Source organism: Neovison vison, chromosome 1 (assembly GCF_020171115.1).
Source record: "Neovison vison isolate M4711 chromosome 1, ASM_NN_V1, whole genome shotgun sequence".
Classification (NCBI taxonomy): domain Eukaryota; kingdom Metazoa; phylum Chordata; class Mammalia; order Carnivora; family Mustelidae; genus Neogale; species Neogale vison.
The window spans coordinates 204,456,682-204,473,761 of NC_058091.1; positions in this window are offsets into that span (position 1 = coordinate 204,456,682).

Here is a 17,080-nt window from a genome sequence, read left to right on the forward strand (position 1 = left end):
GTGTAACATGGAGCTTGGAAACAGCTTAAATATCTGTCAAGAATACAGAGAATGAGTATATGGGCATATTCCTACCGTGAAATACTCTGCAGCAGTTAAAAAGGAATAGAGTGTCTTCAAAGCAGTGTTGGATGAAAAAAGCAAATTGCAAAAGAACACATGTGATAGTAATGTTAATATTAAAAACTGTTGATGTGAAAAGATTCGGAAACCTTTCCAAGTCTAAAAGTTGTTGGTACATAATTATGTAGTAGAAGTATACAATCGTGTCAGGGAAGTGGCATGCCACCTTCCAGACGGAGGTTATCCCTGGAGAGAGATATCCAGGAGATATCTGGAGAGAGAGGGATCCTTTAACATATGGGCTTGAGCTATATGAATAATGTTTATTTCCTCAAAGAAGAAAGGTGGGGTGCAGGGAGGAAGAGAGATCTAGAAAGTTAACACAGAGAAGTATGGGAAAGCTTTATTGAAGAGGTGACATTGAACTAAGTTCTTGAAGTGATAAGAGTTTGATAGGAATATTCAAAAGATAGTTCTCCATTTCTGGATACATAAGAAAGAAATATTGAAGCTTTTGCACTTGTTATCTAATTTTTAATATCCATACAGGATAATTCACTTCTGGAGGTATAGTTTTCTATGAATTTTGCAAGTGCAAGGAGTCATGTAACCACAGCCAGCAGGAAAACAAAATGTTTCCGTCACTCCTTCCCCCTGCCCAATGCCTTTGTGCAATCCTTTGCAATCAACCTTTACCATCTGTAGTCAACTCCCCTGTAAACTTAAACCCTGAAAAGTACTCTATCCCTATAGTTTTGCCTTTGTCAGAATGTCATGTAAATGAAATCATACAGTATATAGCTTTTTCTTTGCTTCTAATTGCCTTTATTAAGTATAATGAATTTGATCTTTCTCTGTGCTGTTAGATGTAATGTGTTCCCATATAATTTGTTCCTTTTGACTGCTGAGCTGTATTTTATGGCATGGGCATACCACAGATAGTTTTTTCGTTTTACCACTTGAAGGCCATTGGAGTTGTTTCTGTTGTACAGTTTCTTTTTTTTTTTTCTTTCTTTCTTTTTAAAATTATTTTTTCTTAAAGATTTTACTTATTTATTTGACACAGAGAGAGATCACAAGTAGGCAGACAGTCAGGCGGGGAGGGGGGGAAGCAGGCTCCCTGCTGATGGACCCTGAGACCATGACCTGAGCAGAAGGCAGAGGCTTAACCCACTGAGCCACCCAGGTGCCCCTTTTCTTTTTTAAGGAAGCTCTATAACCCCGAGATCGAGAGTTATCCGCTCCACTGACTGAACTAGCCGGGCGCCCCTGGTATACAGTTTCTTGATTTCAGGGAGTGGATTCATTGTTGTCCAGGGTGTTGTCATGTATAGTGGATCTTCTGTGTTTGATCAGTGTGTAATATTGATAAATATGCTCACTTATTTCCCGCAGAGGTGAAATCAGTAATCCGATTTTAAGTACTGTGTGCTGTTGAGCTAGGTACAACCTATTCTGTCAAATGCATGGAAACGCACACATGTTCGCAGTCGTTTGGAATTGCCCTAAATTGGAATTTAGTAGCTCGAGTGGAGGACCTACTAACTCGAGATGCTGATGGTCCGCATGTGTGAATTTACGTGTGTGGCTGATGACTTATGTTATGTTTCTAACTCTGAGCATCCGTGTATTTCCAAGTGTGGAACTATGGCTTGTTTCTAAACATTCCCTTAAATCCTTTTTGAAAGATGGACCTTTGCCCCTTGAGGTCCAGACTTAGCAGGCTGAGTCTCCCCAGGTCTGATCCAGGATGATGATTTGTATCAGCAGTCTAGGGGTTCCAGACAGGTGTAAGGATTCTATGCAATTCCAGCTCCTGGTCCGTTCTTGCTTGGTCTCATCTTTGTTTTTCACGGGGACCCTGAGAAGTGCACACCTGGGCTCTACAGAGTAAGTCCTGATTCAGAAACAGAGTAAGCCTGTGGGGATGTAAGCATATCTTAATGTCTATGCCTCAGAATTCCAAAGTCAAATATCAAATGTTTGTGAGTTATCTACTACTTGGAACTTTATTTATTTACTTATTATAAAAACCTGTAGCCCTCTCATGGTTATCTGAAAGCTGTCTTTGTCCAAGGCAGCTGGTCCAGGATTATCATGCAAGATGGCAAGGTGAGAAGCAAACTTTGTAGGTTGACTGTGTTCTGGGTGGGGTTTAGAGAACAAACAGTCCCAGCTGTAAAGAGTGATGATGATACTATGGTCAGTGGAGTGGTGTTTTTCATCCTAGTTCTGTTGCTAAAACAGGCTGGTGTTTCGATTTAAATTGTATCCAGCTGCTCCGCTGAGACTTTGCTTGTCATCCTTAGTCTTACTTTTTTTTTTTTTTAATTTTTTTAAAATTTTTTTTAAAAGATTTTTATTTATTTATTTGATAGACAGAGAGAGATCACATGTAGGCAGAGAGGCAGGCAGAGAGAGAGGGGGAAGCAGGCTCCCCGCCGAGCAGAGAGCCTGATGTGGGGCTCAATCCCAGGATCCTGAGATCATGACCCAAGCCGAAGGCAGAGGCTTAAACCACTGAGCCACCCAGGTGCCCCCTTAGTCTTACTTCTAATAATTAGCATCACCCTTTGGTAAATGACTCTAGAAACGAAACTTTCATTTAACTAGTCAACTAAGGGACCAGTAGGTAAAACAGAGCCTTGGAATTTACTTTGGTAGAGGTTATAGAGGTTATACATCAAGGACTAGAGAGGCCACATTTGAGCTTTGTTAAGGCTTTTGAGACCTTGAGAACAACTCTACCTTACGTGTACCACAATTTTCTCACTTACAAAAGGGCAAAGGAGCAAATATGTTGCTATTTTTTGTTTTAAGATTTCCCCAGCGCCAGGCACTGGATGAGCCCCTCTTCCCTTCTGGGTTCTTTGGCCAGTCTAATAATTAAATTGATATAAGGCAGATTAACAGGAGAAAAACAAAGTTCATACTTACAGAGGCCCCATAAAAATATGAGACCCAGAGGTAGCCAGGTAATTGAGGCTTATATAACATCCTGAGCTAAGGAAGGGATAGAGTTCTGGGGACATGGAGGGACGAAAGACCATTTACTGGAAGGCAGAGAAGATGTTTGGAAAACAAGGGTTACCCTGTTATGCAGATAACTTTTTTTTTTTAAGACTTTATTTATTTATTTATTTATTTGAGAGAAAGTAAGAGGGAATGAGCAGGAGGGAGGGGAGAAGCAGACTCCTCCACACTGAGCAGGGTGCCCCATGCCGGACTCAGTTCTGGGATCACGGAATCATGACCCGAGCCTAAAGCAGAGGCTTAACTGACTGAGCCACCCAGTGCCCTGCAGATAACTTTCTTGGGTTAAAAGTATCTCTGATAATAGCCTCTTTCCCATGTAAATTTAGGCAGTTGAGGAGGAGATAAAGAGCTTTTCCTGAATCTGCTAGGTTTTGATTGCTTTTAGCTCAAAATAATCCTTATGCCACAGAGACATATTTTGGGGTGGCAAAATCTGCTCCCCTTTGCGGCATAAGTGAGTGCCTTATCATAATGTTGGAATAATGACATCTCCAGGCATGTATGCTGCATTCACAATCAAGGAAAGTCCCAGAACAGGGTTGACTCAGCAGTACCTGACCAGGATATTTAATGCAGTGATGAATACCATTGCCCCTAGGAATTAAATATAGAGGTGCCTGGAGCTTGTGTAAAGTTCTCTGTGCCATTTGAGAAAGGTACTCAGAGAAAAGATAGGCTGATTTTTAATTTTGATGTTTTACTCATCAGTTTAAGTACATTTATGATTTGCGTTGTAAAATGTCAACAGACATCCCAAGTGGATAACATTTAAAAAAGATTGAATTTCTTGTATTTACTCTAATATCACTTCAAATATATGGTCATTAGTGCCTACAGGTTCATTGGTTAAAAACAGCCCCTCAAATGATTATTTAAAAACATCTGACAACACTCTTTGTTATTTTCCACATTGTCCCAAATTCTCACTGGTTAGAATTCTAGCAAGCTAGATCCAAAGGCTTCATTCTAGTTCTGATGCATTTAGGAAGGGCTGCAAATGGCATTCCCATCTATAAGATGGCCAAAGGACACTCTGAGAAGAAATAATTTATTATCTGGCAGTATTAATTATCCATTTCATGTTATAAATAACATTATGCTTTCGTATATTATATACTCAGCAAATAATACATCTTATTTCATGTAAATTATCTCAAAATAACCTTCTAGGATATTCTGATAACAGTTATCCTTACTTTATGGTAAAGGATATGGAGGTTCAGAAATACTGAAAATAGCTCATTTTTAAATGAGTGCTTTCTTTGTGCCGGACAGTGTTCTAAAAACTTTCCATGTTTTAATTCATGGAATAGCGGCTGTAGGAAGCACATATTATTGTTCTCATCTTCCTCTTATAGACTGAAGTGCAGAGGTACAGAGAAATAAAGTAACCTGTCCCAAGCTACAGAGTGAGTAAAAGTGGAGTCCCATGAGGATCCACCAGTCTGGTTCCAGACCCCAGTGAATAATCAGCACACTCTCCACCCAGAGTTCAGCAATTTGCCCAGGAAGTTTGGCCAGTGAGTGTTGAGTCATTAACTTAGAACATAGGTCTTTTTTTTTTTTTTTTTTTAAAGATTTTATTTATTTATTTCAGAGAGAGACATTGCAAGCATAAGTGGGGGGGGGGGGCGGGGCAGAGGCTGATAGACTCCCCGCTGAGCAGGGAACCGATGTGGGACTCAATCCCAGGACTCTGGGATCATGACCTGAGCTGAAGGCAGACACTTAACCAACTGAGCCACCCAGGTACCCCTGAACCTGGGTCCTCTGATACCCAGCAAAGTGCTTTTCCATTGTGCATTTGGTTGTAATTTCTCTCATTGTCTCATTGTCTCTCATTGTAAATTCTCTCATTGCCTTAGCCCACGTTTTTTACCTTATGTACTTTGTATATTCTCCCTCTGTACTTCCTTAGTACAGAAAAAAGAGGATGATTCCTTTAATACATGGACTTTCCCCTACCATGTCTGGAAATTCTTCTAACATAGAGGGAGCTGCTTAAAATGTATTGAATTGAATTGAAGCGGGGGAACTCTTCAAACATTTTAGGCCCAAAAATTTGCAGCTGGATCTTTGGTGACATAAGAGTGGTTGACAGTGGGAAGGGGGCAGTGACTAAACCGCGGAAAAAGGGGGAGGAGTTCATATGATAGGAAAGAGTGTGATAACCACGTTTATATAATCCTTACTATGTGCCAGACACTTTTTATGTATCAACCCGTTTTATCCTTATGACATTCTATTATTACCTCCTTTTTATGAATGGGGAGAATGAGGGACAGAGGTTATAGGACCAACACATAAATATACCGGTTTGGGGGTCTGTATGTGTGGAAAAGAAGGAGAAAGACAGTCATAACATTGTTGCCCATCTCCCCATCTCCCTCACCAATAATTCCCAAGGGTTTCCTTGTATATTTATTTGATTTTCTCCTTTCTTTCTTTCTTTCTTTCTTTCTTTCTTTCTTTCTTTCTTTCTTTCTTTCTTTCTTTTAAAAAGATTTTATTTATTTATTTTGAGAGAGAGAGAGAACATAAGTAGAGGAAAGGGCACAGCGAGAGAATCTCAAAGAGACTTCCCACTGAGTGTGGAGTTGGATCTCTCAAGCTGTGTGGTCAAGACCTAAGCTGAAAACAAGAGTCAGGCACTCAACCAATGAGGCACTCAGTTGCCCCTGTTTATTTGATTTTCCTCAGATATTTTCTATCCTAGATGCCCTACACAACTGACTTTTTCTCCTCTGGTCTTTGCAAAGTACCACACTTCTCTTTCTAAAATATATATCTGATTCTGCTCCTTGTATCAAAACATTTGCTGGTTCCTCTTGCTAAGAGGTTATGTGGCCAGCCGCGTCACAGCCCTGTTTTACATTTTCATCATCATTTTTCCTCCTTTCCCAGACCTCTTATTATGATTGTATTTAAATCCTTTTCAACCAAATTCTCTTGTGACTGTTGGGGAGGGAAATTTTTTTTTAAGTTTTTATTTATTAATCTGACAGAGAGAGACACAGGGAGAGAGGGAACACAAGCAGGGGGAGTGAGAGAGGGAGAAGCAGGCTCCCTGCTGAATAGGGAGCCAGTGCAGGGCTTGATCCCAAGACCCCGGGATCATGACCTGAGCCGAAGGCAGAGCTTAATGACTGAGCCACCCAGGTACCCCATAGAAGGGAAAATTTTTATTTACCCATCAGAGGTTCTTTTGGCTGGTCTAAGAATTAAGTTGACATGAGACAGATCAATAGGAGAAAAGTTAAATTTAAGTTCATACATACAGGAAGCCCACATACATTCAAAGGGGAGGAGAGCAGCTCACAGGGCCATGAGAAGAGAAGCAAGTGATTGGTAATTAGACGTTTGCCTTGCCATACAGATGGATCACTCAGATAAAATTTATCTCTGGTAGAAGCTCTCATTCTGAGAAAGTCCCCGTAATTTAAATTCTTCTAGTAAGTTAAGGGAGGGGCAAAAGTTTCTCTTTAGATAACTTGTCCAACTTGGGTAGTAATTTGGGTCGTACATTTTCAGACAGCCCTGTCTGACCCCCAACCTATAAACTTAACTATTTTGTTTTGCGTCCTGTGCTGATACCCTTTATGACCTGAGATCACATGATCATGTATTACTTCCTCTTCAATAATACAAACTCTGGGAAAACCAGTTATTTGATTTGCATGCTTTTTGCCTAGGGCAGTGTCTATGCTATAGAGGAAGCTCCAGGAAAAAAAAAAGAGGGAAAAGAAGTTCCATGAACACAGTTAAAAGACTGAATGGATGTCATATAATCTCTGTTCTCTGAGCCTACATTTTCCTCACCCGGCCCATTGTATCCCACACTACAGATCATGCTATTTCCCTTTATTCTCCCAGATTACTGACTTCTGAAGTGGCTGGTCACAAAACTGACCATCTTGACAACTGTTGCCAGTGAGAGTCTTTATTTAACACCTTTAATAGGTATGGCCAGAAAATGATGACAAGGTATGATCTGCTCTATAAGACTTGGGCTGCAGGCATCATCTTTTATTCTTTTCTATTTCTGAGTTGAATCAGAACTGGCTTGAATCTTATCTCCACGATAGACATAAACATCAATATTGTACCCTTGGAGTACCCCTTCCCCTAATTGGAAATATTTAAGAATTCTGTGGATTTACAGAGGCCCCAAAGAAAAGCCCCATGACTCCTCTGGCCCCAGGAGAACTCATTGTCTGGGGTCATTGTGGCATTGCTTCATTTTACCACACTGCGCTGCATGGATCTCCAGACCATGATGCTTCTTTGAATGAGAGCATTTCCGCAGGACATGCATTTTAGTGCCCATCCTTTAGGTTTGCACACCACCCAAAGACCTGCTAGTAATATACAATGCTGATGATATCCACTGTCCACATTCAACCCCTGGGAATTCACCCAAAGGGATCAGCAGTCTTCCCTCCCGTTGCCCCAAACAAAGGATCAATTCCTCTCCTGTTTCTGACAATAGAGCTTATTTGTTGATAGAAAGTTCCAGACCACAAAGACACAAATGCCTATTTACTTCCACAATCTGGAAACATTTCCCTTCCTTTATAAGAATTCCTTCTCCCAAGGACAGATCAGAAGACCTCATGGTATCTTCTTGCTAAAGGGGCTACAACAAGATCTTCACCAGGTTGGTTTTTTAAGTAGTTAAATCTGTAATTGTGTCCCCAGTTGAAACAACAAAAATGGCCAAACTCAATGGGACACATAAGTGAGAGTTGCCCTTTTTAAAGGAGTCATGCTGTACATTATTGTAATTTGCCACTGTCATCTGAATGGTTTTTTGGTTCCATCCTCAGATTTTCAGAGCCTAGAGCCCATTTTTTTTTTTTAATTACTCCCAAAGAGAACAAATATTTGTGTTTGAAAATGGATTTGATTTTGGAAAGATCCGTGTTATTTGGCGTAGTTTTGTGAATAAAATCAGTGTGAAAAGCCGTTTTTGGTGTTAAAAGGCTATGAAACTATAAGGTAATGCTACTGATTTTGTGAGTCTTAACAAATCCAAAAGGGGCTTTCCAAATATAGTGTCATGGATGGAGATCAGGGAAGTTAGTATATAGCTTTCAAGTGTGACTACATCAAGAATGGCACAAATCTGAATATGAGTATTCTGGTATATTTGTGACCAACTAGTCTCATTATTGTCTATGAAAGTACTGTTTGCATATTATGTCCAAAATTCTTGCTGAAAATAGTAGCGGACGGGTGCTTCTCAAATTCAGTATGAACACAAATCCTCTAAGGTTGTTAAAAGTGCAGATTCTGATTCAAGAGCTCTGATGTGGGCCCAAGATTCAGCATTTCTAAACAGCTCCAAAGTGATGGTTCAGAGACTTCTCTTTGAGTATCACTGTCCTAGACCCTCTAAATAGCTCTCTTAAGCAAGTTAAGTCTTGGTTTGTACGTTGATTTGGGTACCCAGGTTAAACTCTGCAAGTTATTTTGTTCCTTAACAGAATATTTGTTTGAGTTCATATATATGAACTTCGTATAGAATATAGAATTTTCTGTGTCCATTATCAGTGAAGATGCAGCAATGACCTTGTACCATTTTCCTTAGATTGGATATTTTCTTTATTCAGAACGTAAGAGAAATTTCCATGGAAAAAATGATAAAGTTATTTAACTGTTCAACTTCACTAATTATTACAGGCAGATATTATCCGATGAGAAAAAGCAAGGTACATTTTGATATATTTAAAGCTGTTCTGTCTGATGTGATAGTTTTTGAAACTGATGCAACAAAAGTTCTTTTGCTAGCTAGCTAAAAACAAAATCCCATTTCACAGCTGAAATGTAAACAGCTAAGATGTAATCGGAGGACTAAATTTTCACAGCTACAAAAACACAGCTGCGAAACATAACTTTAGATTGTAATAAAGCCAGATAGTACTGCATGCTAATAATGGATATTACAAATAAAGATGAGAATGACTTTGTTAGAATTTTTTAGTGTTTAAATACCTTCACTAATGTTACCTGTTTAACCGAGAATGTTACCTGTTATACCTGCCACGTATGTGTCTATCGAATGTCTAATATGTGTGTTTTGCCAGGAACTAGTGATAAGGAGTTGCAGGGGTCCTGGGATAAGTCATTCTTTCAAGGAGTTATTTTGTATTATGTAGTATGTCCTATGTCAGTTTGTTTGAGGTTTTTTTTTTTTCAGATTATAAAACTAGTGCATGCAAATTGGAAAATTATTAGAAAATGCATAAAAAATTACAAAAGGTAAAATATACATTATTAAAAGACTTGCCACTGTTAATATTTTTTATATTGTAATTTAAGTTTCCACTGACCTGATTTTAAGTATAATTATTAATGGCTTCTTGGTGTACTTTATTATTATTATTTTAAACTGTGGAAATAACTCTTGATGGTCAATGTCAAGGTATATTGCAGTTGAATTTTATTGCCTGTGTTGGCCTGGGATGAATTTTGGAAACCCACAATAATGTTGTGTATGACATGTGTGTGTGTTAGGGTGGGGACTCACGGTTCCTAGAGAACTGCCATCTAACTCTGTAGATACTAGTAGGTTAGAGACCCTTTATGATATAACTGATAGTGTTATGTTCCCAGAGTTACTCATGGGCACATTGTGTTTTGCTCTCTCCGTTTTTTTGTTAAATTTCTTGGATTGTGATAATTTTGGATTGGGAGTCAGTGGACCTAGTTCTTACCAAAATCTGTTGCACATTTTTATCTTAAAATAAGGTACATTGTCAACATATCCTCAGTTTTTCTTGATGCCTTGAATTTTGAAATTCTGTGGCTATTTTAAAATTTATATCTTGCATATAAATTGCTCTATCCTCATAGATACTTTCACATAACTTTTAAAAAGAGGATTAAAGTTTACGGAGTACACTGCAAGGGAGCGGCAGGCAGGACAGCAAAGCAGAGACCATCTGTGATACCTTAATATACTTTTGATAATAATCTGAATTAATGTAAATCTAAAGTCTCTTTTAAAATCTCTAATTTGGAGAGGTGCCTGGGTGGCTCAGCTGATCGAGTGGCCAGCTCTTGGTTTCTGCTCAGATCATGGTCTTGGGGTCCTGGGATCAAGCCCCACATTGGCTTTGTGCTCGGTGGGGAGTCGCTTGAGGATTCTCTCTCTCCCTCTGCCCCTCTCCCCACTTGTGCTCTCTTTCGCCTTCAAATAAATAAATAACTCTTATAAAAAGTAAAATCTGTAATTTGGACTAATATAGAATAGGCCTGGGCAAATTATTGCATGTAGGCTAAATCTGGCTCTCTACCTGTTTTTGTAAATAAAATTCTATTGGAAAACAGCTATACCGATTCCTTTATGTATTGTCTATGGCTGCTTTCAAGCTATAATGGTGGAATTGAGTAGTTGTGAAAGAGACTGTATTTACTAGCTGAACTGTCATAGGAAGAAACTTGTTGACCCTGATCTAGTTTAATGATCTTCTGGATCAATAAATGTGCTTTTCTTTGCATACTCAGAGTGACTGTGAATAAGTGTGCTATCTTAGTAGCACACTTATCTACAGAGTTAGGAGGCATAAATATGGACAACATGCCTGGGTCATATAAAGCAGCTCTCGGTTTTTAAACAGGGCTTTTTCCTAAATAGACTTTACTTGGGCTTGATTTCCAGAGGTCAGCTAGATCTGCATCAGGTAAATGTCACATCTGTTGTCATGAGAGACACTAGAGTGTCAGAGTGACACTCTTTGAGCCTGGCAAGATTCGTCTTGAACAACTCACACAGAAGCATTTTCAATTAATGTGGGGACTCCTTGTAATAAAACCAGGCCAGGAAAGCCACGAGCTTTTAATATCATAAGGCTAGAGGTATTATTTCACAAGGAATAGGGGCCAAAGTCATGCTAATAGTTGATGTACACATTCCTCAAGGAGATTAGACAGGGCCTTGCTCAAGCCTTTGGAAGAAAGTGAACCCTCTCTGTGATTAGGGGTGTAAACTTTCAAGTATTTGGTGGGAAAGTGAGTTGCAACATTGCTGGTGAAAAGTGTCCTCACTGAGATTGAAATACCCACCTTTTCCACAGACCTCGGACTTGGAGGAAGCTGAAGCAGAGATGGACCTCTCTGAATTCCTAATGAAGTCTGACATGGCAGAGTTTTAAAAGCAGAAGATGAGACCAGGTCCAGGACTCAGGTTGCCTGAAGGGGAGAACGGGGGGTCCTTTTTTGAGAGGGGCTGAAGAGAAGACAGCTGGAGGGACATGAAGATGCTTGAGAGAAGGTAAGAAAAAGGGGGAGTGTCCACTTGGAACTTCCTCCAGAGGGCTAAATAGAGACACCATGCCTCTGGGGGTACCACAAAAAGTCAGTACTTCTGTGTAAGCTTTCATGACATCCAAGTTTGGATCATTTGCTGTTTCGGGACACCCATGAGCCTTTGGTAAAAGAATGCTAAAATATCCAATAGAGTCTAGTTTATATCATTCTGGTGAAAGGGTTCTGGAATGAATTCAGTTTGAATCTGAATAAATACCAATATGCCCAATTAACAGACCACCAGCAAAGGACTGCCTAGCCTGTGAAGTAAATAGAAGATTTAAAAGATTATCAAAAGTAACTTAACTTTCAAGAGAAACTAAAGCATCTTGTATCAGCAACAAATAGAAAAATTAACTTCTCATTTATTCCTTTCACTATTTCTTGTTCTCATGGCATTGATTACTCTGATGCTATCATAGAGAATGGAAATATACCAAACCCTTTTCATTTAGAAAATATTTAAAAAATCACTTTCTGAGATTCAGATGAATTGGGAGAAAGATTAAAACTGAACTGGTTTATTCAGGTACTTGGGTTCATTTCCTTTCCTTTGTTCTTTCATTCCTTCTTTCCTTCATTCCTTCCTGATTCCCTACATCTGCTGGGCCAATGTAACAATGTAAGCTGGCAGCCTAAGTCACTTGGTCAATACTGGTAGGATCAACACATTAGGCAGTGTTACACTGAAATGTATATATAAGGCTTGTCCTGGATAAATGACTTCTGGGGAAAGGTTTGTAAGTCACTTGCATGTCTTTATGTTTAGGTAGAGTTTGACCTTTAAGTAACTGATCAATTAAAAAATTTATTTAGGGGCACTTGGGTGGCTCGATGTGGTTAAGCATCAGACTCTTGATCTTAGCTCAGGTCTTGATCTCAGGGTCATGAATTCAGGCCCTGTGTTGGCATCCACTCTCCATAAAATAGAGATCGGGGTCATGTGTGGGTGATGTGTGAGAGGCAAACCCAGGCCATCCTGCCATGCAGTGTTCTGTGAGGGGATAGGACCTCTCAAGCAGTGATAAGTGGATGCTGAGTTTCTGCAGGCTTGAGGGGTCATGGAAAAAGGTTTCTGTGGCCTTTGGAAACAGTTTTGGAATAAATTATATGGGCCTGGTCAGTGATGACTGCTGGTCTTTCCTCAAATATTATGGGTTACATTCTTATTTATTTATTTAACATATAATGTATTATTAGCCCCAGTGGTGCAGGTCTGTGAATCGCCTGTTTTACACACTTCACAGCACTCACCATAGCACATACCTTCCCTAGTGTCCATAACCCTACCACCCTCTCCCTAACCCCTTCCGCCCGGTAACCCTCAGTTTGTTTTGTGAGATTAAGAGTCTCTTATGGTTTGTCTCCCTCCTGATCCCATCTTGTTTCATTTATTCTTTTCGTACCCCCCCAAACCCCCCACATTGCATCTCCACTTCCTCATATCAGGGAGATCATATGATAGTTGTCTTTCTCCGATTGACTTATTTCACTCAGCATAATACCCTCTAATTTCATCCACGTCACTGCAAATGGCAAGTTTGCATTTCTTTTGATGGCTGCATAGTATTCCATTGTGTATATATACCACATCTTCTTTATCCATTCATCTGTTGATGAACATCTAGGTTCTTTCCATAGTTTGGCTATTGTGGACTTTGCTGCTATAAACATTCGGGTGCACTTGCCCCTTTGGATCACTACGTTTGTATCTTTAGGGTAAATACCCAGTAGTGCAATTTCTGGATCATAGGGTAGCTCTATTTTCAACTTTTTGAGGAACCTCCATACTGTTTTCCAGAGTGGCTGCACCAGCTTGCATTCCCACCAAGAGTGTATGAGGGTTCCCCTTTCTCTGCATCCTCGCCAGCATCTGTCATTTCCTGACTTGTTAATTTTAGCCATTCTGACTGGCGTGAGGTGGTATCTCATTGTGGTTTTGATTTGTATTTCTCTGGACTACATTCTTATATAACCCTAGGGAGTATTCCTAAAACACAATTCAGTTTGAATTTTCCCTCCACCTAGACAGGTATGGGCAGAGCCAGATGAATTTGTGTGTGCTTGCACACACACACAAGCGCGCACACATTCCCTCTCTCTCACACATGCACGTTCGTGTGCACACACCATGCATGTATGCACACGCATACATTATTTCTTGCACCTATGGGTCATAGAGGAACTTTTTACCTGAATTTCATACTATCCAGTTAAAACAACTGATGGACTGAACATTTTACTTTCTAAGTGGTTACTCTGCATCATAGAGGCATAAATTACACTTGTCTTTTCATGTGAATTTTATAAAGTGGGGATCCAATGAAATTTTATTTCTTTTTTTTCCTTTTTCATTTTAAAAAAATTTCTATTAATATATAATGTATTATTTGCTTCAGGGGTACAGGTCAGTGAATCATCAGTCGTACACAATTCGCAGCACTCACCACAGCACATACCCTCCCCAATGTCCATCACCCAGCCACCTCATCCCCTCTCCCCACCCCAAGCAACCATCAGTTGCTGAAATTAAGAGTCTCCTATGGTTTGTCCCTCCCCGGTCTCATCTTGTTTCATTTTTCCCTCCCTTCCCCCCACAAACCCCCGCTCTGCCTCTTAAAGTCTTCCTATCAGCGAGATCATATGATAACTTGTCTTTCTCTGATTGACTTACGAAATTTTATCTCTGATACTTTTCTTTTCCCATCCCTCTTCTTCATCCTTCACCTTTAAAAGTGTAGAGTAAATAAGAGGTAAGAAATACAACTTGAAATGATATTGAGCATTCTTCAAGGAGTCAATAAACAGTTGAATGAGTGGTAGAAGGAAAAGGACTCGGTATAGGGCTTGTTAGCAGACGAAGCTCATCTGTTCCACCACTTAGTGCATTGCTTTCTACCTTTTCATCTCTTTGGATTACCTTCAGTGCACAATGGTTTTCTTGCTGATGGGCTGATCTTAATCTTCTCTTGAGAGAAACCTGGTTTTCTTTTGTTGTCTGAATTCCCCATTCCCCACCTCTCTCTCTTTTGTTTCTGGTACAAATTCTTTCAAATTTCTTACTTGGATGTATTCTGGCTATACAAGTTTTTTTTTTTTTTTTGGGGTGGTGGGTCCTTGGTTTATGACTCTTCATTCAGTGTTGAGCTTCACTAATAGAGCATATATTCACTATAATTCACCATTATTCACGGTAATTCACATTATTCACATTATTTTCACAATAATTCACAATAATTAAAGACAGACCTAGTCAGAATCTGAGATTCACATTTTTTATAGTGCTCTTTAGGTGGAATACTGGGACTACTGGCCCATAATCAGGCTGTATGACTATGAATAAAATGGAAGACCATGATGAGATTGGCTGAATTTTTCACTAATTTTCTGAACTGTAATTTCTACTGTGTGGCTCACATATGGTTAGAAATTTTCTTAAGCCCCAAGGGGAATACCTAAAATACAGATAATTTTTTTGTCCCTTCAAGGTATGAGAGATAGTCTGGGAAACTGGCCAACATACTGACATTTCCTTGGCACTATTACTTTTTTTTTTTTTTTTTTTACAACAATGGGAAGAATATTTGTTATCGGGACTGTTCTAGGAAATCTAAGAACTATGGCAGTCGTAATCATGTTGATTCAGTTTTTCTGTCTGGTTCTCTCTGAATGTGGTGGGATAGAAACAGCTATTCATTTTTCAACCTTTTATATTTTTGGAGGAGGGTAGTTCTTGTTTATTGTCATAAAAGGTCATTCCATATGTGGGTATTATTTAGGGGGTACCCTGAATGTATCTGGACAGAGATGTTTCCCACTGTTTCCTTATACTCCACCTTAAGTAATTCATTTCCATATGTTGAACATGTATCTTTTTTTTTTTTTGCTGTTGTCTTCTCTTAACAGTTTAGTGTAAACAATTTTATCAGATTTCTTTAGTCATATTTTGAACAAATGAACCAATATCAAAGATGTTCAAGGCGTTCAGTCTAAAGAAAAAGGAAAGGAGAGAACATAGGGGAGGAGGAAGGGATATTTATCATGTTATTTTACTGTGTTAATGTTTCAAATGCCTATATTAGAGGCCTTGTAGGTTTTCCCTCTTCAAAAAAAATTTAAAAATCATGCTAAAACCAATTTTCCAGTGTAGCATGAGTTAATGGTAGAGCACTGTTTTCCTGTTACCAAATGGACACTTTTACTAGAGCTTAAGGACAGCTTTTCTTTGATTATAAAGATGGGGACTACATTTGGCGTGAAATATCTCTAGAGTATCAGTAACTTGAAAGTGCTTAGCTACATCTTTCATTATTTGTGTGATGATTATATTCACAAGATCCTGCCCTTATTGTTGACATTATTGATGCCTCTACATTTTTTTGTTTGTTATACTATTTTATTTTTATTTTAATACATCTTTATTGAGATCTAATTAAATATAATATAGTCTAAATTTAAGTTGTACAATATGTTGAGTTGATATATATTATGAAATGATTACCGTATCAAAACATTAGCTAGTATCTCCATGATATCACATAATTAGCATTTATTTTTTGTGGCAAGAACATTTAGGATCTACTCGCTTAGCAATTTTCAAGTATATAATACAGTATTGTTAACTATTATTATGCTGTACATTAGGTCTTCATAGCATATGTCTTAGAACTGGAAGTTTGTACCCTCTGACCAACTTCTCCCGGTTTCCCTCCACCCTCAGGCCCTAATAACCACCAGTCTACTATTTGTTTCTATGAGTTTGCTTTTCTTAGATTCTACATACAAGTGATATCATGTAGCATTTTTCTTTGTCTGTCTGACTGACTTTGACTTAGCATTATGCCCTTGAGGTCCATCCATGTTATTGCAAGTGGCAGATTTCTTTCTTTCTCATAGCTAAATAATATGTTCAACTCTTTCCTAATCTCTCTTTTTAAGATTTTCTGGTTCCATATTTGTACACATTTGAATGCTTGTATTTGATCCTTAGGAGTTGTTAAGTGGATGCATTTCAATCTGAAAATGTACCATTATGTTTATGAAGGATTAACTCAAAATATTATATAAAAATGGCAAGTTTTTTTGTGTATATATATTTTAACTTAGTCTTGTAGAAAATATACCAAAAGATTCCAATTTTCTGCAATGGGGAGAATTTCATTTAGCATCTCCTTAATATTACTCCAGTCGGAAGTCTGAATTTTCTTTGGATTAAATAAATTCCTTGTTTTTTTCTTTTAGCATATTGAAATTTATTTAGTGTAAATGTATGTTTTACTGTAAACTAATGACCTATGTTTCCAGTGAGTAATTTGGTAACTGTCTAGCTTCTGTTCTTACAAGTACGAGTGGTATGGTGAGCCAGTGGGAGTAAGAACAATGCTCTACTCATCTTCCTATGTCCAGAGCTTAGCATAATATTAGTATACTTCAGGTGCATATCCCCTGACATGTTGAATCAATGACCTAGTGATGATAGAATAAGAGTAGATAAGGATGATTAGGTTACTGAATATGGCATGGGTAGAAGCAAACACTTCCCGAGAACTTTGTGATTTTATCCATATTTAGACTATTGTTGTGAATATACTACATGAGAAATAATACAAATTTGAGTATACTTGCTTAGAGAAGTTTGTCATTAAACATCTTGGTCTTTGCTGATTTATTT